The sequence below is a fragment of the Lycorma delicatula genome, chromosome 1, assembly GCF_047948215.1.
Source record: "Lycorma delicatula isolate Av1 chromosome 1, ASM4794821v1, whole genome shotgun sequence".
NCBI classification, from domain to species: Eukaryota; Metazoa; Arthropoda; class Insecta; order Hemiptera; family Fulgoridae; genus Lycorma; species Lycorma delicatula.
Window position 1 is genome coordinate 129,780,721 of NC_134455.1, and position 26,139 is coordinate 129,806,859.

At 32.1% G+C, this 26,139-nt stretch overlaps 1 long non-coding RNA gene across 1 annotated transcript in view; it reads right to left on the reverse strand.

Annotated features, from left to right (window-relative positions):
- The window catches only part of LOC142322258 (uncharacterized), a 69,690-nt gene that overhangs the window by 18,947 nt on the left and 24,604 nt on the right, over positions 1-26,139 (reverse strand). The gene's annotated exons all lie outside the window — the stretch shown is intronic.

A 26,139-nucleotide genomic window follows, 5' to 3' on the forward strand; every position in this document is an offset into this window, starting at 1 on the left:
ATCATGACATTAAATGCTAGTCATGTGGTATATATTTTTATATAATGTAATTAATCCTAAAGCATGAAGAAGAATTGAAGAGTTTAGTTAATTCAGTAAAAAAAAATAATAAAAAACAACAGAGTATATAGTAAAATATTACACAGAAATAAATCATTTAAAATTTAATTATGTAAACAGTATTTCTTGACAATATTTTGGAAATTGATTTTTTATAAAAATGACGGTTTAAAAATCTAAGATTGGAATTGCAGCATCAGACGCAAAAAAAAACAGCCGACTAACAAAATAGTACCAGAGAAAAAATCTGATGTAAACACTACATGACTTCCTTGTACGCCTGTTAAATGACATATACACATTTTTTTAAAATGAAAAGTACATTAAATTTTACTTCATTAATAACTTCTAATATTTTTTTCTTTGTTTTATTGTTATTAATTATTGAAAACATTTTTTTACAGTCAGAGGTTAATAACAATTATTAATAAATCAATGTATTTAAATTTAAAAAAAAGTTAAAACAAAAAAAGGAGATGAAGTCAGATTCGAACTGATGTGCCTTCCCCTTATAAGATCCAAATATTTCATTAATGTTATTTGGCTTTAACTCTGAAACCAATGAAAATAAATACCATTTACGATACGTCGTTTAAAAGCTCTCAATGAGGGCTTATTACTGCAGTTGATAAAAAGTCCAAAATCCAAATTTTTTGGATTTTACAACAACTAGATGTTACAACAATTCTAAATCCAAAATTTCAACATTCTATAGCTAATCGTTTTTGAGTTATGTGAGGCAAATACGTACGGACAGACGTCACGCCGATCGTGACGTCTGTTCGACTAGATCGTGGATACCGGTGTTCTTTGGTGGTTGGGTTTCAATTAACCACACATCTCAGGAATGGTCGAACTGAGAATGTACAAGACTACACTTCATTTACACTCATACATATCATCTTCATTCATCCCCTGAAGAATTATCTAAACGGTAGTTACCGGAGGTTAAACAGGAAAAAGAAAAGAAAGACGTCACGCCGAAACTAGTCAAAATGTATTCACGGATGGTCAAAATGTATATTTCCGTTGAAATCTGGAAACCGAAATTTTTCGCGATCACAATACTTCGTACAAGGAAGTAAAAATGAAATAAAAAAAATAATTCTACCTTTTTCTAATTATAAATCGTATTATTACAAAAAGAAAGAATATATGTATTTTTTAATTGCCACATTCATAAAAATTTGATTGTCATTTTAGTCTAACTATATTTTCGAGGTAATTTAATAGATTAAACCTAACATTTTAAAAAATGAAGGTTGACACCTGCAGTAAAGCTGAAAAAAACAGTTTAAAAATATAACATATGACAGGTTAAAAACATATAAATGAAGCTCAACCCACCTACTATATGCAAGTTGAAATAATACAGGTGGAAGTTGCGCCAATCAGATTCTTAAAAATATTTTCCCAGAGAATGTGTAGAAAGTTACTCGTAATTTGTGAACGTAAACTAAACATAATCATGTAGAAGTATGACGTTTCAATTTCTAATATCTGAACATAGTACGTAGATTCTATTGTCCACATATTTTTACTTCCTTGTACGAAGTATTATCGCGAAAAATTTCGGTTTTTAGATTTCAACAGAAATATCCATTTTGACCATTCCTGAATCCATTTTGACTAGTTTCGGCGTGACTTCTATACGTATGTACGCATGTACATATGTATCACACACAACTCAAAAACGATTAGACATAGGATGTTGAAATTTTGGGTTCAGGACTGTTATAACATCTAATTGTGACCTCCCCTTTTGACTGCAATCGACTGAACCAAAACTGTTCAAGATCCAAAAAATTTGGATTTTGGACTTTTTCTTAACTCCATTAATAAGATCTCATTTAGAGCATTTCAACAATATATCATAAGTGGTCCTTATTTTCATTGGTTCTAGAGTTATAGCCAAATAAAATTTTAATTAATGAAATATTTGGATCATACAAGGGGAAGGCACATCGGTTGAAATCTCTTTGATGAGACGTCATCTCATATTTTTTTTAACATTTCTAAATTTAAATTTATTGATTTATTAATAATTATTAACCTCTGATTGTAAAAACAATTTTATAATAAATAATAATTCAATAATAACAATAAAAAAAAAGAAATATGAAAAAATATCGGAAGTTATCAATGAAATAAGATTTTATGTACTTTTCATTTAAAAAAAAATGTGTATTTGTAATTTAATAAGCGTACATGGAAGTAATGTGGTGTCCACATCAGTTTTTTTATTTAATAAACAATTTAAAGATAAAACCTTGTTTACTGAAAGTTTAGGTTGTAGACTTTCATTTTTATCGCGTTCCTACAAATTTGTTTTGAAACCTATCCTTTGTGCGTTTAATTCATAAACACCCATTTGTAATATTATTAAGTCCTGCACTTTCATTCAGATCAATGATGTTTTTATGATTACCATATTATCCGAAATGGGTTCGGCCCTAAATAATTAAAGTTTATTTAAATAAACTTTATTAATAATAAAACTTTATTAATGAAATATTAAAATGGGTTTAAAATCTAGGTATGCGGATATCCTAAATATCAGATCTCGTTTACTTTCATTTTATCTCGTTTACTTTCATTTTAAACAGAATATTTTTATTTAGTGATATCAGATTCTAGCAGTGGCGGCTCGAGTATAGGCACTGTGAAACTCCAGTACCTCCTATTACCACTTGATGTTGAAAAAATTTTAGTATAATGAATCCTTTTTTCTTTATAATTGTGCAATATAAAATCCTTAAGCTTAGTGTCAGTAGCCATCCCCCAGTTTATGAAAAAGATACAAAAATCTTTGTTTGGAACTGTGCGCTTTACAGTTCCAGCGGCGTGATGCTTGGCTGATGCTTGGCTAAGCGCACATAGGAAGCTGCACGCGAGGATGCGAGGAAGAGAGCACTGTCGCTCCCGAATTGCCGATCCTTGCGTGCTGGTGGAAGGTAGTTTTTTTTTACTCCGGGTATGTGTGGAACGTTCCTTGTTAGTTCCCTTTTATAGTTTTATAGTTGGTGGAAGAAATATGAAAGTGGTTTAGTTGTTTATTCAGCAGTCATCAGAAGATGGTGGAAAGCAAGGGCTCTTTGATTGCCATATCTGTTCAAAAACACGCTGGAAGGCGAAAGAGAAGGTAATTAGTAAAAAATAATAATGTATTTGTTTCTGTGTACATAGAAAATGAAATTAAGCACCATGGACTACAGTGTTTTTAAGCGGATATTTTATTAAGTTATTGTCTAATAATATTAAAAGATGTTATCTGTATTGACATTTTATTATTTATTCGGTTAAACCGAATACGGGTTTTAAGCACAATGTGCTTAAAAACTGTGTACCATATTCTTGAATGTGATATAGTGTAGAATTAGATTATTATCCTGCTTCCAACTATTCTATTTGATTCATTTTTTTCGGTCCTTTTATTTTACAGAAAATTTTAACCGTAGCCTTGAAAAGGCTCAGAAAAAATTTTCTGGAGTAGTTCTCCCACTAATTTTAGCTACGAGACGCCACTGAATTCCAGTAGTGTCAAATTTAAAGTATCTCATTAGTCAACAGTCATATTAAGTTGTGGCTTCATGAGATTAACTGTTGTTTATCTCATGTAAATATACACAAGATTTAACCTTTAGTAAAGAAATTATCGATGACTGTTAATCGTTTTGAACTTCTTTTGTTGAGGTTTTATAAACTTAGTAATCTATCAAATCAGTGTATTTATAAACGTGTGTGTTCTTAATACAGTAAAGGAAAAAATACCAAAACATGATAATTCACATTAGATAAAAACGCTTTGTTTAATTTTTAAAAATAGTAAACATAATCTTTAATAATAATGTAGAATAATAATAATAATTCTAAGAACTTTTTGCCAAATCCTTTGTTTAATTGCACATCTTATTAACGCTAGCATGTTATTTTTTTTGAAAGGAGTTAATTAGCAATATTTTAATTATGTTACTGGTCACGCTTATTTACATTTTATATTTTATACGTCTTAGTAGTAATTGCTCAATTTATCGTGATCTTTCGTCGTAATTTAATTGTTCTTATTAAAAAATGTATACTAGTTTTATTCCTTTTATTGCCTGGTTGATGTATATTTTATTAGAACTCCTCGCATCTTTTTATAAACAACAAAGTGTGTCACATAATTTTATTGTGTGCATTCACCTGGAGGATATTATGTAAACTGTATTCGTACGTTAGTACTATCGGTCTTCTTATTAGCTGATTGTGTTTATCGCATTCATCAACGATAAAAATCTTCAGGTAGGTGTAGATTTTAAAAAAAATTTTTAATCCTAGTGTTTCTGTATTTGTTAAGTACTGCGTGATTTAATATAATTTTTTTCTTTTCTTCAGTCATTTGACTGGTTTGACGCAGCTCTCCAAGATTCCCTATCTAGTGCTAGTTGTTTCATTTCGATATACCCCCTACATACTACATCCCTAAAAAATTTGTTTTACATATTCCAAACGTTGCCTGTCTGCACAATTTTTTCCCTCTACCTCTCTCTCCAGTATTAAAGCGACTATTCTAGGATGCCTTAATATGTCGCCTATAAGTTTGTCTCTTCTTTTAACTATACTTTTCCAAATGCTTCTTTCTTCATAGATTAACCGCAACGCATCTTCGTCACTTTATCCACCCATCTGATTTTTAACATTCTCTTATAGCACCACATTTCAAAAGCTTCTAATCATTTCATCTCAGGTACTCCGATCGTTCAAGTTTCACTTCCATATTTCCATATAAAGCTATGCTCCAAACATATACTTTTAAAAATGTTTTCCTGACATTTACATTAATTTTTGATGTAAAAAAATTATATTTCTGACTGAAAGCTCGTTTCGCCTGTGCTATTCAGCATTTTATATCGCTCCTGCTTCGTCCATCTTTAGTAATTCTATTTCCCCATTAACAAAATTCTTCTACCTCCACAATCTTTTCTCTTCCTTCTTTTACATTCAGTGGTCCATCTTTGTTATTTCTACTACATTTCATTACTTTCGTTTTGTTCTTGTTTATTTTCATGTGGTAGTTCTTGCATAGGACTTCATCCATGCCATTAATTGTTCCTTCTAATTCTTTTATACTTTCAGCTAGAATTACTATAACATCAACAAATCGTAGCATCTTTATCTTTTCACCTTGTACTGTTACTTCAGATCTTAATGGTTCTTTAACAACATTAACTGCTAGTTCTATGTAAATATTAAAATGTAACGGGAGTAGGAAACATCCTTGTCTAACTCCCTTTGTTGTTACGGCTTCTTTCTTATGTTCTTCAATTATTATTGATGTTGTTAAGATTTTTGATGCATGGCTAGTTAAGCTAATTGTTCTGTATTCTTCACATTTATTTGCTCCTGCTTTTCTTGGTATCATGATTATAACACTCTTTTTAAAGTCTGACGGAACTTCCCCTTTTTGAAATTATTACCTTTCCTTTTTAATATTCTCCCATTCTTCTTCTACATTTTCTACCTATCTTTTTTACTCAGACCTCTTGCGATGTCCTCCTCAATAATCTTCTTTACCTCCTCTTCCTCAAGCTTCTGTAAATTCTACCAATTCATTTGACACCTTTTCTTCAGGTTTTTAAACCCCAATCTACATTTTATTATCACTAAATTATGGTCGCTATCAATGTCTGCTCCAGGGTAAGCTTTGCAGTCGATGAGCTCATTTCTAAATCTTTGCTTAACCATGAAATAATCTATCTGATACCTTGCAGTATTGCCTGGCTTTTTCCATGTGTATATTCTTCTATTATGATTTTTAAACTGGGTGTTGGCAATTACTAAATTATACTTCGTGCAAAACTTTATAAGTTGGTCCCTTTCATTCCTTTTGTCCAGCCCGTATTCACCCACTATATTTCCTTCCTTGCGTTTTCCAATGCTTGCATTCCAATCTCCAACTGTTATTAAATTTTCATCTCCTTTTATGTGTTTAATTGCTTCATCAATTTCTTCGTATTCACCCTCTACTTCATCATCATGGGTGCTTGCAGGCATATAGACGTTAACAATTGTTGTCGGTTTAGGTTTTTATTTTATCCTTATTACAATGATTCTATCGCTATGCATTTTGAAATACTCTGCTCTCTTCCCTATTTTCTTATTCATTACGAAACCTACTCCTGCCTGCCCATTATTTGAAGCTGATTTAATTATTCTATAATCACCTGACTAAAAGTTGTTTTCCTCTTCCCACTGAACCTCGCTAATTCCTACTACATCTATATTTATCCTATCCATTTCCCTCTTTAAATTTTTTCACCTACCAATCTTTTTTAGACTTCTAACACTCCACGCTCCGACTCGTAGAATTTTTTTTTTAATTTTCTGGTGACCCCTTCCTCAGTAGTCCCCACCCGGAGATCCGAACGGGGGACTAGTTTACCTCCAGAATATTTTACCAAGAAAGGCACCTCCATCTTTGTTATATGAAAATGCAGAGAGTTACATTTTCTTGGAAAAAAAGCAGCTGTAGTTTTCAATTGCTTTCAGCTGCGCAGTACTCAGAGGATTGAGCGGTGTTGATATGGCCGTTTAAGTCATCCTGACCTACGCCCTTAACAATTACTGAAAAAACTGCTGCCCTCTTTCAGGGATCATTCGTTAGTCTGGCTCTCTACAGATACCTCTCCAACATGGTTGCACCTTCGGTCTAACTACTCTGTATCACTGAACACTCAAGCCTCCTCATCATCGGCAAGGTCTCATGATTCAAAGAGGGAGTTAATAAAATTATGAAAATATAAAGCTTATCTTTTGCGTTCAAACGCAAGATTTATTTTAAGGGTTATAATCTCGTTAAAACTAAACACCATACTGTACTGGTACCATACTGATTATATTACAGGGGTCACTGCATACTTCAAGCTGTAATCATAACAGAGGTGTTATAAAATAGGAATAAAATACCAGTGAATTTTAAAGACTTCACAGCGCAAGCTAGGAACAGAGTAATAATATTGGCCGGAACCAAGTAGATTGCTAGTACATGGCTGATTTATTAGTGAATGGCACATACAGAAACACACACCTGACTTGATAGCTAAGCATGGATTCAAGGTTATATATAGCACTATATAGGTATCCTATAATTTTTATATTTAATGAAATGATTTCTTGTGATATTTAATATTTCAGTTTTTAAACATCTACTAATTTTTCCTTACAAAATTAGAAAGAAAAATATTGACCCGCATTAAATAAGGAAAATAAGGTTCACTGTTGGTGTGAATGCACATCAAAAAAATGATATTGAGTACAGTGGCGGTTCACGTATAGGCACTGTGAAACAGCAGCACCCCCTATTTCCACTTGATACTATCGATAATATTTAATATAATGAGTCCTTTCCTCTTTAATTCCTTTTTCTACTTGTACAATATATAATCCTTAAGTAAAAAAAAAGTCATTAGCCATCCACCAGTTTATGAATAAGATATAAAAATCTTTGTACGTAACTGTGCGCTTCACAGTTCCAGCAGCGTGGTGTTTGGCTGTTGTACGCATGCGCATATAGGAAGCTGCACGTGAGGCTGCGGGGGAGAGAGAGAGCACTACTGCTCCCACAGTGCTGACTATGGCGTGCCGATGGAAGGTAGTTTTTTTTTACTCCGCGTGTGTATGGAACGTTCCTTGTTCGTTCCATTTTCTAGTTTAGTCGGTGGAAGGAATATGAAAGTGGTTTAGTTGTTTTTTCAGTAGTGATCAGAAGATGACGGAAAGAAAGGGCTCCTTGATTTCCAAATCTGTTCAGAAACACACTGGAAGGGCGAAAGAGAAAGTAATTAGTAAAAACTAATTATGTATTTGTTCTGTGTGCATAAAGATTTAAATTGAACACCGTTTGACTATAGTGTTTTTAAGTGGACATTTTATTAAGTTGTTATCTAATAATACTAAAAGATTGAAATTTTATTATTTATTCGGTTAAACCGTGTACCATATTATTGAATGTGATAAAGTGTAGAATTAGACTATTATCCTGTTTTCAACTATTATATTTGATTCTTTTTTTTCCGGTACTTTTATTTTACAGAAAACTTTTACCATGGCCTTGAAGTAGCTCAGAAAAATGTTCTGGGGCAGGACCCCCACTAAACTAATTTTAGCTACGCAACTGATTGAATATTAAATCAGTTTGAAAAACTGTGATATTTTTCAACCAGATGTTAAAACGGTGTCCAGATATGTTGTTTAACAAATAATTCTGTTCACAAAGCAAAATAAAATAAATTGCTGAACGAAACATTGATTAGAAGTAATAGATTCTGCTAGAAAAGAGGTAAAATTTAGTTGGCTGAAATAATTTGACATGGCGCCCTTTACCCGTAATATACGAAAATGTAGCAATAAATAAACAAAAAGTAAATATTATTTGTTTATCATAACTTCACTTTAAAATTTAATTTATTTCACGGAATTCGTAACAAAGCCAACGTATTGCGTTACATTTCTCGACAAGTTGAAGTTACTGAATCATTATACCTTCCTAAAATTATAATAAAATGGAAAAGTTAGTAATAAGGATGTTTCAAAATTTTAACCAATTTGATGTAGATTTCGCGAGGTATAATCAGTGTAAATAAGACGTTAGGAATCATTGCTAAAAAACCTCCCTTTTCTCGGATTTTCTTAAAACCATTCAAATAAGATAATGATAAATGTTTAAAGGTACTAAAAAAAAAATAAATAAATAAAAAAGGGAAGTTTTTGAACATTGTTTATTATCGATTATTGTATATCTAATGTCTATTACATATATTTAACATGTATTTTTTATATTTTTTTTAATTCTAAATTAGTACCATTTTGATAATAGAAATGTATTATCTTACCTTGTTTGATATCAGTATCGTTTTGTTAAAAACAGTTTTATTTATATTACAGAAAGTTTTGTTTTTTGAGAATGGTATTTGCGAGACTCTTACCATACGGTTTACAATTTCACTGTAATCTTTTTGAATAGGAATTTACAATTCTTATGTCAACATTGATTATTGTGTTAAGTCCAACGCATACAATCATTTATTTAACGTTATCATTAATAAATAATCTTCTATCGTTAAAATATAAAATATGTATGTAACTTTATATTACATGCTACGAGGCGATTATCATAAGGAAATTTAGATAACAGACTAATCCACTTAATATAATAAATTATTGATTTCATATTCGTGTAATTTATAGAAAGCCAATTGTAATTTATATGGCGACTCCAGATGCTTGATATTAATATTAAATGGTTCTGAATTAGAAGAAATGAAATTGTTTCATATCTGCAGATATCTTTTATTTACAAAACCTATTGCATGACGATCTACGATCACGATATATTTATAAATATTCATAAAACGTACGGCATTCAAATACCTTAATTCAGCTAACAACCAAAGCTATTTTACATCAATGTATTTCTACAAAATAAAATTATTATTTTTATATTTAACAGGCTATAGTAATTATAAATTAAATGTACATTCTCAAAAATTTAAATGCTTAATTATATAGCCACTTTTTAACGTAAAAAAATAACAAGATATACGTTAAAGTAGATTATAAAAATTCACGTTTAAAAATATTCAAGACCCTCGTCTTCAACGCGTCTTCGCAAATCAGCTGATTTTTAAGTCGAGAGTTCCAGCGTTCAAGTCATAGTGAAGGCAGTTATTTTTATGCGGATTTAAATACTAGATCGTAGATACCGGTGTTCTTTTGTGGTTGGGTTTCAATTAACCACACATCTCAGAAATGGTCGACTTGGGACTGTACAAGACTACATTACTTACACTCATATATATCTTCCTCATTCATTCTCCAAAACCAAACGTTTAGCCTCTGGGTAATTCCCAGAGGCTAAACAGGAAAAATGAAGATCCTCCTAAGTAATTTAATTCTACTTCTTAGAACTGTATTTTTCGTTATTAGAATTCTTCCTCTTATTCATAATTATTTATAAACTTTAAGCTCAAAACTTGCTACAGTTATCCAAATAAACCTCTTATTTAATTGAATCACTGTAGGTTAGCCAATAAGTATAATGGAAAGGTCACACTTTACCAAATTACAAAACGCAGTGATATCCAACAAAAAGTAACAAAAGATATTAATAATAAATCCATAAGATAAAAATCAGTAAGTCATAAAAAAAAATAAAAGAATAATCTAACAAAACGCAGTGATATCCAAAAATATTACTCTTACCGTTCGGTAAGAGTCTCGCAGATACCATTTCTTCCGCTCAAACAACAAAAATTTCTGTAACATAAATAAAAATTTTTTTAACAAAAAGATACTGATATTAAAAAAGGTAAGACACTACATTTCTATTATCAAAATCTGTTATTAATTTAGAATTTTCTTTAAAAAATATATATGTAATAGACAATAGATACACAATAATATTTAATAAATTTAATAGTTATTTTTAAGAAAATTAATAATAATTTTATAAATATCCTTTTAAAGGGATTTAAAATACTTTAAATTTTCTGTGTTTTAAAATATTGTTATTATCTTAATTTTCTTGGTAGGGCCCTAAAATTATTATTATACTCGTATAACCTATTTTACTCTCGGCTAGAATTACTATATCATCAGCAAATCGTAGCATCTTTATCTTTTCACCTTGTACTGTTACTCCAAATCTAAATTGTTCTTTAACATCATTAACTGCTAGTTCCATGTAAAGATTAAAAATGCAACGGGGATAGCGAACATCCTTGTCGGACTCACTTTCTTATTACGGCTTCTTTCTTATGTTCTTCAATTATTACTGTTGCTGTTTGGTTCCTGTACATGTTAGTAATTGTTCTTCTATCTCAGTATTTGAACCCTAATTTTTTTAAATGCTGAACATTTTATTCCAGTCTACGTTATCGAATGCCTTTTCTAGGTCTATAAACGCCAAGTATGTTGGTTTGTTTTTCTTTAATCTTCCTTCTACTATTAATCTGAGGCCTAAAATTGCTTCCCTTGTCCCTATACTTTTCCCGAAACCAAATTGGTCTTCTCTTAACACTTCTTCCACTCTCCTCTCAATTCTTCTGTATAGAATTGTAGTTAAAATTTTATCTGCCCACACATTTATCTGCCCCTACTTTCTTTGGTATCATGACTATAACACTTTTTTTGAAGTCTGACGGAAATTCCCCTTTTTCATAAATATTACTCACCAGTTTGTATAATCTATTAATCGCTTCCTCACCTGCAATGCGCAGTAATTCTACAGGTATTCCGTCTATTCCAGGAGCCTTTCTGCCATTCAAATCTGTTAATGCTCTCTTAAATTCAGATCTCAGTATTGTTTCTCCCATTTCATCCTCTTCAACTTCCTCTTCTTCCTCTATAACACCATTTTCTAATTCATTTCCTCCGTATAACTCTTCAATATATGCCACCCATCTATCGGCTTTACCTTTCGTATTATATATTGGTGTACCATCTTTGTTTAACACATTATTAGATTTTAATTTATATACCCCAAGATTTTCCTTAACTGTCCTGTATTCTCCGTCTATTTTACCAATGTTCATTTCTCTTCCCACTTCTGAACACTTTTCTTTAATCCACTCTTCTTTCGCTAGTTTGCACTTCCTGTTTATAGCATTTCTTAATTGTCGGTAGTTCCGTTTACTTTCTTCATCACTAGCATTCTTATATTTTCTACGTTCATCCATCAGCTGCAATATATCGTCTGAAACCCAAGGTTTTCTACCAGTTCTCTTTGTTCGCTTCTGAAAGCTTCTGAAGTTCGCTTCTGCTGTCTTAACAATTTCCTTTTTAACATTCTCCCATTCTTCTTCTACATTTTCTACCTTATCTTTTTTACTCAGACCTCTTGCGATGTCCTCCTCAAATATCTTCTTTACCTCCTCTTCCTCTAAATTCCACTGATTCATCTGACACCTTTTCTTCAGGTTTTTAAACCCCAATCTACATTTCATTATCACTAAATTATGGTCGCTATCAATGTCTGCTCCAGGGTAAGTTTTGCAATCAACGAGTTGATTTCTAAATCTTTGCTTAACAATGATATAATCTATCTGATACCTTGCAGTATCGCCTGGCTATTTCCAAGTGTATATTCTTCTATTATGATTTTTAAATTGGGTGTTGGCAATTACTAAATTATACTTCGTGCAAAACTCTATAAGTCGGTCCCCTCTTTCATTCCTTTTGCCCAGCCCATATTCAACGACTATATTTCCTTCCTTGCTTTTCCAATGCTTGCATTCCAATCTCCAACTATTATTAAATTTTCATCACCTTTTACGTGTTTAATTGCTTCATCAATCTCTTCGTATACACACTCTACCTCATCATCATCATAGGCCCTTGTAGGCATATAGACGTTAACAATTGTTGTCGGTTTAGGTTTTTATTTTATCTTTATTACAATGATTCTATCGCTATGCATTTTGAAATACTCTGCTCTCTTCCGTATCTTCTTGTTCATTACGAATCCTACTCCTGCCTGCCCATTATTTGAAGCTGAGTTAATTATTCTAAAATCACCTGACCAAAAGTCGCCTTCCTCTTCCCACCGAACCTCACTAATTCCTACTACATCTACATCTATCCTATCCATTTCCCTTTTTAAATTTTCTAACCTACCAACCTTTTTTATACTTCTAACATTCCACGCTTCGACTCGTAGAATGTTATTTTTTAATTTTCTGGTGACCCCTTCCTTAGTAGTCCCCACCCGGAGATCCGAACGGGGGACTAGTTTACCTCCGGAATATTTTACCGAGGAAGGCGCCTCCATCATTGCTATATGAAAATGCAGAGAGCTGCATTTTCTTGGAAAAAAAGCAACAGTAGTTGTTCATTGTTTTCAGAATCGCAGTACTCAGAGGACTGAGTGATATTGATGTGGCCGTTAAGTCGTTCTGACTTACGCCCTTAACAACTACTGAAAGAGCTGCTGCCCTCTTTCAGGGATAATTCCTTAGTCTGTCTCTCGACAGATACCTCTCCGATATGGTTGCACCTTCGGTCCAGCTACTCTGTATCACTGAGCACTCAAGCTCCGTCACCAACGGCAAGGTCTCATGATTCATAGCGGAGGAATTTGTTTACATCAAAAACTTATCTAAATGTCAGGAAAAGATTATTGAAAGCATATGTTTGGAGCTCTCTTTATATGGAAGTGAAACCTAGATGATCCCTGATGAGTACCTGAGAAGAAAAGATTAGAAGCTTTTGAAATGCGGTACTATAGGAGAATGTTAAAAATCAGATGGGTGGATAAAGTGACAAATGAAGAGGTGTTGCGGCAAATCGACGAAGAAAGAAGCATTTGAAAAAATATAGTTAAAAGAAGAGACAGACTTATAGGCCACATAGTAAGACATCCTGGAATAGTCGCTTTAATATTAGAGAGTCAGGTACACGGAAAAAATGGTGCAGGCAGGCAACGTTTGGAATATGTAAAAAAATTGTTAGGGATGTAGAACGTAGAGGGTATACCGAAATGAAACAACTAGCACTAGATAGGGAATCTTGGAGAGCTGCATCAAACCAGTCAAATGACTGAAGACAAAAAAAAAGTTTTGTTACATTAAACATTTTGTGAGGAATTAAAAAGTTATAAGTTTAGTATAAAATTATGTACAAAGTAAATATAAATTAAATAAATAATTATAATTAAATAGATTATAATAGTAATTAGAATTAGAATTAAATATATAAATTAAATTAAGTGTAAACTGAGTATAACATTTTGTGAGGAATTACAAATAATTCTAAGTTTAGTATGCATTATGTTTTAGGCATACTGTTCCACAGCGCTCTGTCATCTCCAGTGTGTTTACATAATATTTCCTTCTTAGAATGAACAGAGTACGTTTTTTACTTTTTCCAATCGACTAATTGTGTTATAGTGAAGTGGGTTACTTTTAATTGTTACAAAACCCACCGGGTTGAACTAGTAGTGAACCCGTCTTCGGAAATCAGCTGATTTCGATGTCGAGATTCCCAACGTTCAAATCCTAGTAAAGACAGTTACTTTTATACGGATTTGAATACTAGATCGTGGATACCGGTGTTCTTTGGTAGTTGGGCTTCAATTAACCACACATCTCAGAAATGGTCGACCTGAGACTGTTCAAAACTACACTTCACTTTCGCTCATACATATCCTCTGAAATGATATCTGACGGTGATTTCCGGAGGATAAAGGGAAAAAATTATTGCAAAAAAATTTTTTTTTACCTCTTGAAATGAGTAAAAATCTTTACATAATTTTTTCCGCACTGAAAGTTTTACTCTGGGAATTGGAAATATAAAAAAATCGAGTGAAATATAAACTGAATGTCCACCATACAAGAAAAATAGCTTTCACAAGACGCTACAACAATGAGTACTTGAAATATGGTTTTATACTTTGGCCAGATTCTACGGAAGGCGATGTACGTCCAATTTCCATAATATGTAAGGAGTTAAGAATAATACTATGAAATTGTCCAAAATGTTGCGACATTTAAAATCAAGACATACCGAACTAGAACAGAAACCACTGGAATATTTTGAACGACAAAAACAAGAATTTAATCTCAAAAAAAAAAATTTAAAGAAACTTTTATTCAAAATAAATCTTAATTGAAATGTTCATATTTATTGCACTACGTGTAGTCAAACCAAAAAAATCGTTCACAGCCGTAGAAAATTTACTTAAACTGGTGTTAATTTATGTTTGTAATGAAATGTTTGGACCCTCAGCTGCAGATCAATTCCTCTTTCAAATGATAGTTATTCGTTGAATTGAAACTCTATTTGAAAATATTTAATACCAGTTAATACAAAGTATTAATATACTGTAATTTTTTGAAATTTTTTTCACAAGAGGGTAGCATAAGAATATAAAGGGAGGCAATCAGATACCAACATATTTTTGCGGAGCGCTAAGAAGCGCGTAGCATTGTGATGGGAAAAGGTTAAAGAATCACCGATGTTTACCATACACATCGACGAACCATGTGATATTTCTAAAAAAGCTATTTTGCTCTGCTACGTACGGTATATTGACTATTCTTCTGAACAAATTAAAGAAGAATTATTATTTTGCGAAGATTACGAAGAATACGGTACATGGTTTTTAAGCACATTGTGCTTAAAACCCGTATTCGGTTTAACAGAATAAATAATAAAATGTCAATACAGATAACATCTTTTAATATTACTAGACAATAACTTAATAAAATGTCCGCTTAAAAACACTGTAGTCCATGGTGCTTAATTTCATTTTCTATGTACACAGAAACAAATACATTATTATTTTTTACTAATTACCTTCTCTTTCGCTCTTCCAGCGTGTTTTTGGACAGATTTGGCAATCAAAGAGCCCTTGCTTTCCGCCAGCTTCTGATCACTACTGAAAAAACAATTAAACCGTTTTCATATTCCTCCCACCGACTAAACTAGAAAAGGGAACGAACAAGGTTCAAACCCTACACACGCGGAGTAAAAAAAAACTACCTTCTACCAGCACCCCATGGTCGGCATCCTCGGAAGCTCGCGTGCAGCTTCCTATGTGCGCATACACATAACAGCCAAACATCACGCCGCTGGAACTGTGAAGCGCACAGTTCCGTACAAAGATTTTTGTATCTTTTTCATAAACTGGGGGATGGCTACTGACATTAATTTTAAGGATTATATATTGTACAAGTATAAAAAAAGAATTAAACAAAAAAGGACTCATTATATTAAATGTTATCGATAATATCAAGTGGAAATAGGTGGTCCTGCCGTTCCACAGTGCCTATATGCCAGCCGCCACTGCCGATGGAGCAGCAAATATGTCTGGTAAAAATTACGGAGTAATAAAAAATATTCAAGAAATCGCTTCTCCTGACATATTACTAACACATGGGATAATATATCGCCACACTTAGCAGCTAGAATTATGTTACCTGAATTAAACGATGTTCTCTTGGAATCGACAAAAATTGTTAATTTCGTAAAGAAAAGCGATCTTAACTCATGATTATTTCCCATCCTTTGTTAAGAGGTAAGAGTAGAACACCATTATCTCTTATTTCGTGCAGAAATAAGAGGACTTTCAGAGGAAAAGTGCTTACCAGACTTTACGAATTAAGGACAGAAGATATTTCTGGTATACTGGGAAAAATATTTTCCCAATATGTATGGGTTTGTGTAACTGCATATTTAAGTGATATATTTTCTTACATAAACGACTTAAATCTAAGTTTACATAGAAGTTTGACAATTACATTTAGTTTATTTAACAAAATTTATGCATTTAAAAAACAAAATTTTTAGTTAAAAAAGATTGAAGAAAATAATTCTGATGTAATTACGATTTATTACGATTTTGTTATTACACAAAAGGAATTAACAGTTGATAATCTGAATGTAATAATAAGTCGACATTTACAGTCATTATATGATGGATTTGAAAAATATTTCCTTACTAACATAAACTTGCAGGAGATGAATTTAAGGATAACTAATCCTTTTATTGAGAATAATTGCAATAATATAAATTTAAGTAACAAAGACCAAGAACTTCTCTTGGAACTGAGTTCAGACAAACATTAAAAAACAAATTTTCAACTATGAATTTAATTAAATTTTTGATTTTAATAAAAAATGAGTATCAAAATTTACATAACAAAGCCATGAAAATGCCTCTTCCCTTTGCAACCTTATATTTGTGCGAAGCTAGATTCTCAGCTGTGACGCTTATTAAAACCAAAACAAGAAATCGTTTATCAGTAAAATTATCTCTTCGATTAGGTTTAAGTAATTTACTACCCGACATTGAAACAATTGTGCAAAATGAGGTACAAGAAATTTCTCACTAAATTTCATTATTTACAATTTGTTTGTAATATGATTATTTGTGGTTCCTATTTTTAAATAAAACAACCTACATTTATTTTTTTTTTCTGATTTTTATTTATATATTGTTTTGTTGTTTAAAGATATAAATGATAATTATTAATATTATGTACTCGTATATGTAAATTTAATTACTAATAACAAATTAAGATATGATTATAAATTATTTTCCTAGTCAAAAAACTATGTTGAGGGTCTGCCAGTTCCTGTATATCTTTTAGTGTATATCTTTTAATATCTCAATTATGTATACGCATTTTTTTTTTTTTTTTTTTTAATGAAAAGTACATAAAATTTTATTTCATTGATAACTTCTGGTATTTTTTCATATTTTTTTTTTAATGTTATTATTGAATTATTATTTATTGTAATTCTTTTTTTACAGATTGGTTATTGATTAAAAAATAAATCAATATACTTAAATTAAAAAAAAAAAAGTTTAAAAAAAAAGATGAAATCTGATTGGAACCGATGTGCCTTCCCCTTGTAAGACCCAAATATTTCATTAATTAAAATTTTATTTGGCTATAACTCTGGAATTAATGAAAAAAGCACTGCTTATGATATATCGTTGAAAAGCTGTCAATGAGGGTTTATTACTGCAGTTAAGAAAAAGTCAAGCTCCAAAGTTTTTGGATTTTGGGCTTTTTTGGACACTTTCGGTTCAGTCGATTGCGATCAAAAGGGAAGGTGCACAACTAGATGTTACAACAGTCCTAAATCCAAAATTGCAACATCCTACGCATAATCGTTTTTGAGTTATACGAGATACGTACGTACAGATGTCACCCCGAAACTAGTCAAAATGGATTTAGGGATGGTCAAAATGGATATTTCCGTTGAAATCTGAAAACCGAAATTTTTCGCGATCACAATACTTCCTTTACTTCGTACAAGAAAGTTAAAGAGAGAGGCAGCTCTGAACAAAATACAAAGGCCGCGCCCAAGCGTAGTCATGTTTATGAAGCGCTGGAGATGTATTAGATATATTTTTTGTCGCCCGCTCTTGACAGAAGAATTTGATTTATTTATTAACAAGAATGATTGGTTTTTAGTTGTTGGAAATACATACTGTAATTAAACAACTTCTTTTTGCATTAAATTTTTGATGTGTTACGAATTTTAATTTAGCATGACCGAATACTGAAATATTTAAAATAACCAATTAAAATAAAAAAAAAATAATTTAATAAAACTGAAAATCGTGCAAGTATCATATTTTTGTTGAGTTACTATGTAATTTCTCAATTTGTTATATTTAATAAGCAATTTTATTTAGCGGCGTTGAAAAATAAAGTAAAAATTCAAATAATTCAGGTTTTTTTTATATCCGTTCGGAATAACCGGACGGAATTTCGGGTTACCATGATTTTACTGAAGTTTAAGATTTCAGCACTTCATTTATTACACTAAGTGCCGAAAATATCTGCAGTGGCTGATCTTACCTCGATCTCTGATATTTATTCTGTTTTATTTCATTTTTAAATCATTTAATTAAATCGTCAAGTTCATGGTTTATTATACTGTACTATTATTTTTCAAGATGAATTCAAATTTCATACTTCTCATCTACTTTTTGAAAAACTACCAGATCCATCCTTTATTTTTTTTAATCAAGTAATGGTATCATCTTCATTAGTATTTTTTCATGGTATCATAAATATCATGAAAAATAATGTAACATTCAGAACAGACCGTTTTAATCTTATTATTACGAACAGATTTACGAGGTAAACATTTAGATGATTAAATTTTTGTTCGGTTAGAAAAGTAAAGCAAAGTTATTACTTGTTGACGGAAAAGTATTTTCTTAAATACATAGAATATTTTGATAATTTAAATAATTATTATTACGCTACATAGATAATAAACACTTGCCGTTCTATGACCTTACTCCCAGAGTATGCAAACATAACAGACACGGTTTGTTATTGTGGCAACATGATATGACGTACAAAAAATATATATACATGTAGCCCAATATATAGCCCAGTATAATATTTTTTTTTTTTTTTAAATAACAAAGATTATTTACCGATTTATCTATTATTTTCAACAATAGATCATTGTTCTCCTTTTTTATAAACAAATATTCTTATTTCTTTTGTTAAATAACACACGCGCGCGCGAAGGATGTATTATGAGTTTTCCCAGGGCTTCATAACCTATTCTACTCGTAAAAGTAATGGAGAAATTAAAAATAAACATATATCCTAAAATGCTTCGTTTGCGAGTTACGGCTAGTGAAAGATTTCGCTCAGAATTCAGCTATCCAGGTGAAATGAGTTCGTACTGAAATTTTTCAGACATTAATTAAGAAGCAGAATTAATGATTTCTTATGGTTTTTGTCCGGAAAAATCAAATAAAATATGTTCCAGAACCGTATCTGCAACAGTTTTTGGGAAATCTGGGTTGAAAACCCATAAATTGGGGAAAAAACACCATGTTTTTATGTTTGGCGGTAATATATTTTTAAATGAGTAATAAACAAACAAAAATCTTCAACAAAACTTGTAGAGAGTTTCATATTTTTTTGGTAAAGTGAGAAAACCAAGTTCTTTTTTGGAAACGTGAAAAATTTGTTAAAACAAAATTTACTGTTAAAAATTGCTGTTAAAAAATTACAAAAAAAAACTGGAAATTACAAAACAATTGTAAGATAAAAATAAATAAAAATTACTTGGATAATAATTATTTTATTAATGACAGAAATACAATAAATTATTTGAGAAATTATTATTTCAAAGTTGGCAATAAATAACGACAGTTATCAACAATGCGCAATACTCTATTAGTGTTTAACCTTCTTTAAGGTACATTAAGTATGGGCACTGTAAAGTGTGCTGGCAGAAAAGATTTTCTGTGAATTTTATTTTGCACGTGATCGGTTTGCCACTGAAGTAATGTCGTACTTATTTACAACAGAGGGATACGCTGATCTGGTATTCATTTTGGGTGTGTGCAATGGAAATGCTACAGCTGCTGCAATAGAATATGAAATAAGTTTTCCGAATCGCAGGATTCCAGATCCCAAAACAACTAGCGCGAATTTTCTCTATCTACTGGAAACCGATTCACTAACTAGTATTAGTATGCAGCTACGAACGTTCTGTTCAACTCGACGCTGTTATTGATGAAATTATTACCGATGCAGTAAAGCGCAGTACAGGCGTCAGTAAACGACGTAATTTCTGAGCGGTTCGGAATTTCGCATTCGATGGTTAGGAGAATATTTAAACAAAATAGGTTTCATCCTTATCATAAACAACCAGTTCAATATCTACATCCAGAAGACGATCCTCTTTGCTTGTAGTTCTGCAGCTGGTGGAATACAAATCGACAACTCTACAAGTATGTTTTATTGACCGATGAGGTAAATTGTATTCGAGATAGCGTGAACAACTTGCGCAATGAGCATACATGGGCAGAAGTAAATCGTCATGAAACGGTGGAAGACAATCTTTAACACCGATTTAGCATCAATGTATGGTACGGCCTTCTTCACAATGTTTGGACCATTCATAGTATTTGGCCGGCTTAAATATTGAGGTTCTGCACTTTCTTCAAGAATTGCCGCAGCTGCTTGAAGATTTTTTTCTAGCGCTGAGACGCAAAGTATATTTCTTGCACGATGGAGCGCCTCCCCACTTCTCTTCTGCCAATTCTACGCAAATGATGAGAGGTATTTGTGGAATTAAAAAATCTGACTATAGTATAAAGTGGAGCAATCTTATATTTTAATGAATGTTTGTGTAGAATGAAAGTAAAAGTTAATTGTTTACAGTTGTTAACTTGCGCCTGCTTGCTGATAAGCTCTAAATAGTAGAAAAATATCAGTATTTTACGATAAACGACTTAATAAGGTTAGCTGATGATACTTATTCTATTAGCAATTTAATACAGTATAAAATCAAAGTTTAAGATGGAAAACACATATAGTTGGACCGAATTAGTTTTTTAAACATTTGCTATGGAAAAGAGATTATATTAAGAGAAACGATAGCCGCTTAGTTTTAAATCTTTATCTGATTGTGCTAATAAGTTAATCGCAGATTGTCTTTGTACAGATAAGTTTAAACAAACAAATTTTAACAACCAGTTATTATACTGAATTTACATAAAACTTCTGTGATGCAGCTATTAAGAGTAATTATAAAAGTTATTTGGTCTTCTTCATCCCTTTACTCTGTGAAACTGGTTCTGATGCCCAATCACTACATGATATTTCTTCCTCTTACCTTTCCTTGGATCTGAAATCATAATATTTCTTTCATGATAACCTTTTTGTAATTATCTTTTAAAAGTGTTGTAATCAATCATCTCTAATCTACTATTATCTGTTTACTTTCAATTACAAGTTTTCAGTACTTAACTCTTTTACAATATTGCTTCATTCTTTATCATATCCGGTGTAACCCTTAAGAGAAGATAAAACACTAACTTCATGACTGCAATTTATACCTGTCATGTGCAGATATTATCCATGTCTTGCCTCCATATATTTATCTTGGATTAATCTTGGAGAGCTGCATCAAACCAGTCAAATGATTGAAGACAAAAAAAAAATAAAATTAAAAAGAAGGTTGACTTCGTTTTTTAAGAAACTGATGATCAATTCAACATTTTTAATGAAATGAAATTAGCAGCATTTGAAAAAATATGAAAAAGGAAAGTGGCTTTAAAAAGGTCATCAGATCGATTGAGCAGTCCATCCTTAGGTCCACCCTCAGTAGTGCAGTCCAACCCTCAGGTTGGTTGGTAAGAAATAGTAAAAAAATATTCACTTTTAATTTAAAATTACCTTTGCAGGAATATGATATCCGGCGAATTCCGTTTCAAAAAAGTAAGATTTGCAGCAGTTGAGAGAGTAGGTGGATTTTTTCTGTTTAGCCTCCGGTAATTACCTTTTAGATAATACTTCAGAGGATGAATGTGGATGATATGTACGAGTGTAAATGAAGTGTAGTCTTAGTCTTGTACAGTCTCAGTTCGACTATTCCTGAGATTGTGTGGTTAATTGAAACCCAACCACCAAAGAACACCGGTATCCAAGATCTAGTATTCAAATCCGTGTAAAAATAACTGACTTTACTAGGACTTGAACGCTGGTACTCTTGACTTCCAAATCAGCTGATTTGGAAGACGCGTTCACCACTAGACCAAATCGGTTGGTCTACACAAATACAACTGCACTCACAATACTGGACTGCAACATAACATATACTGCACTGACACGAACCACCCGACAAACGGCAGCAACAATTAGTAGTAACATATACATCCACTAGTCGTGCTACTTGTGTGAGAGTTTTTCATAAATATTGTTGGATAGCGGTTTCAATTATGGGTTTGGTTATATGTTGCTCACTCTGTATAATCTAAAAAGATAAAAGAATATTCGTATCTTTGAGTGTATGTGTAATATTGGTTGATTCAGAAGGCGATGGGGTCAATCCCCAAAAATCTCTCTATTGCAACTGAATATTACAAAATTTATTTAATATTTGAAGAAAGGGTAGTTGCCCTCTTTATTTATACTCTGAAAGAAATTATTAAAACAACTATAACTTGCAATTTTTAACATGTTAATTCTGACTTGACAATTTTATTCGACGAAGAAACCAGTTGACCGATTCACTTTACCGAAAATATTTTTATATCTATTATTATAGCAGATACAATTATTATTCCTTACGGCAATTAAATATTTTATGTTAAAAATTCTTGCTGAGAAGAATAATCACTTATTCTTAAAAAATAACTATATCAAAACAACACTGTTTTCGAATAAATCGACACAATATTTCGACTTACCAGAAATGATACTATGTGCTTCCGTTGCTATTTTTAATAAATTATCGAACTATTTAACAAACGTTTACTGTCAATATATTTAAAATGCAATTAAACGATTTTTTTTTTTTTGTAGAACAAAGACTTAAAAAGTCGATTATTTTTTAAATAATACTAATAATAAATTTTAAAAAATCTTGAATTTTTTCAAATCATTCACCTTGAAATAAATATTTACTGAAATAACTTTCAGTGACGCCTTCAGATTTGTGAATTATTTTGTAGCTATTATTACACAACAGGACGTACGGGAAGTATTTTCGCGTATTTATCTTAATATTTTTCCTTTATTTGTATTTTAAATAATTGATGTGGACTTTAAACAAATCTGCTTTTTATCTACAATTAATTGTACTCATTTCTGAATGGATTTATATAATGTATTATTATGTACTAATCAGAATAAATGTTCTACTTATTTATGAGGTGCGCAATAAAAATGTATAAATATAAATATTTATATATATAAATTACTTAAGGTAAGTTGATGACCTGCACTAATTGCGATAGTCACTGTTTGAAAGTAATTTAGTTTGAGTTGTTAGTACAATGTTTTTTGTTTTTAAATAGATTTATTTCATGTTTTTTTTAATTTTATTTGTTTATTTATTTATTTGTTTTTTTTTTTTTTGTAAATAGTCTTGTTATTCTAAAATAATTCTCTCTTCTTACTGTCATTGTCATTAACAATTATTATTTAAATATTTATGGAATAAATTAAGAATTATTATTTCTTTTTCACTTCCTTGTACGAAGTAAAGGAAGTATTGTAATCGCGAAAATTACGGTTTTCAAATTTCAACGGAAATATCCATTTTAACCATCCTTGAATCCATTTTAACTAGTTTCGGTGTGACGTCTGTACATACGTACGTATGAATCTCGCATAACTCAAAAATGATTAGCCGTAGGATGCTGAAATTTTGGATTTAGGACTGATGTAACATCTAGTTGTGCACCTTCTCTTTTGATTGCAATCGACTAAACCAAAAGTGTCTAAAAAAGCTTAAAGTCCAAAAAAAATTGAATTTTGGACTTTTTCTTAACTGCGTAATAAGTCATCATTGAGATATTATCAATTATATATCATAAGTGGTAGTTATTTTCATCGGTTCCAGAGTTATAGCCAAATGAAATGAAATGCGGGTCTCCTCCCAGGTAATTAGGTCCCGCAGGACTGTCCTGGTATAGTCAGCGACAGCCTTCCAATTCGTCTCCGAGTGCAATAATATATCTTGCACTTATTCTGGTGTGAACATATCCTCTGTATGTAAAATATCTAATAGATCTTTTCTCTCACGATCGTATCTTGTGCACTTATAAAACACATGGTAGACGGTTTCCTCCTCGTGGCAGACAGGGCATTCATCGGAATGGTTCAGGCAGAACCTGAACAGGTAGGACCTTACCCTTCATAGCCCGTCAGGAACTGCGTTAAGTAATAATCTACGGAACTGTGGCGTCTGCCACTCCATCGCTTGACATCACCAAGCATCCGATGTGTCCACCGTTCCTTCTCGCACCAGAGTCAGACAGACAGCTCTAGACACATAATTCTGTTGCTAATGCTTTGGTGGTTGGCAATAGGACACACTTGTTTGGCCTTCCTAAAATCGTCAGTTTTTTTGTCGCTGAGCTGTTTGCGATTACCAAGACCTTAACTATACTTAGCCCAACATTCCGACACATACTTGTTTGTTCAGATTCAATTGAACGCAAGCTAATAGTGATATGTACTCCAGACACCCTATTGTCTGTGATTTACAGTCTATCATATCTGAAATAACTCAAGGTAATACAAGTGTGAGCTTCTGCTGAATCCCCAGCCATGTTGGAATTTCAGGCAATGAGAGCGTTAGACCGTACGGAAAATGAGGCATGATTGCAGCCTCCTTTCAGTAATCGCGTTGTTTCGAACGATCTTCTCTGCTTTCTGAATAGTTTGGTTCGTGATGAATGTCAGAATGCGGAATGCTATAATCAATAATAAACTTCGATCAGTTAAGGACACTGTGTCACCCTGTAGCTCTTCATGCGGGAATAATCGTCGTGAAGAGCTGTTATAATTTGTCGTTTGCGAATAGGGCACACTAGTCTCACTCATGGATATCTGATGACTAAGACTGATACACCCGTTTGTGTTCGCTGCGACTGCCAACTAACGGTGCATCACATCCTTGTGGACTGTCTGTTATGCGGTATTGCGGGAGTTTAAACTAGGGCCTAACATACGAAATATCTTAGGCAACAAGGTATCGATAAAAAAATTAACACCGAGACCCGGCTGGGGTGAGACCCGGGGGGGGGGTGCTGGGAACGGCATTGCGGGACCTGGTTCTTCCCATTCCTGTGGTTAGAGGCAGGCAATGCAAATGACCGAGACCCGGTCTCTGGCAGGCGGGCTGGGAACGACATAGTCGGTCCTCGTTACCGTTCACTGGGGATTTGAGGCAGGCAACAGAAGATCCAACCGGGGGGATCCCCAGTTGGATTGGTTGGCACCGACTTCAAAATTAGTTATTTGTTGTAAATACTTTTACTTTAGTTAATAAATAAAAACATAATTATTTTTAACTTTTTAGTACTATTATTTTTTGAAGTACGTTTTTATTTTTATTTTTAAGTTATTTTATTTTACAATTCGTAGTAGTATCTAATAACTATGTATATATATATATTTTTATATAATTAAAATATGGGTCGGCCTACTAAACGCGCTGTTCAAATGTTTAAAGGAAAGTTGCCAAGAAAGGAATGATCGTTTAAGGAAAAATAGACAAACAAATGCTATAAATATTTTCACGGACTGACTTCTCAACAACGAGAATGTAAACTCTCACAAATGAGAACGTACAACAGTCGATTCTTACGGAATGAAAGTCTAGAGAGAGAGTCAGTTTTATACACAAACTGTGCCTATTAAGGGAGGTATGATTCTTTTTCGTCTTCGAAACCCCACTTTTTCCACCTCCTGGACCAATGGTTGGTAATATAAAAAAAATTTACATAGATAAGTTTTAGGCCCTTATCCAAAAAATAGCAGGAATTTAAAACGAATTCGATATTTCACTTAGTAAGAAAGTTATAGTAATATTTTGTTTTTGTTTTTTGTTTTGGTCATCCCTTGCCGTAAGGATTGGTCATATAAAAAATTCTTTTAGAAGATAATGTTTAAAGGAGTAACGACCACTTTAAATTGATTCGATACTGTGCCTACTGAGGGAGATATGATTCTTTTTTGTAATCAAAATCCCACTTTTTCCACCCCCTGAGTGATTGGTGATATTAAAAAAATTTACTAGATAAATTTTAGGCCC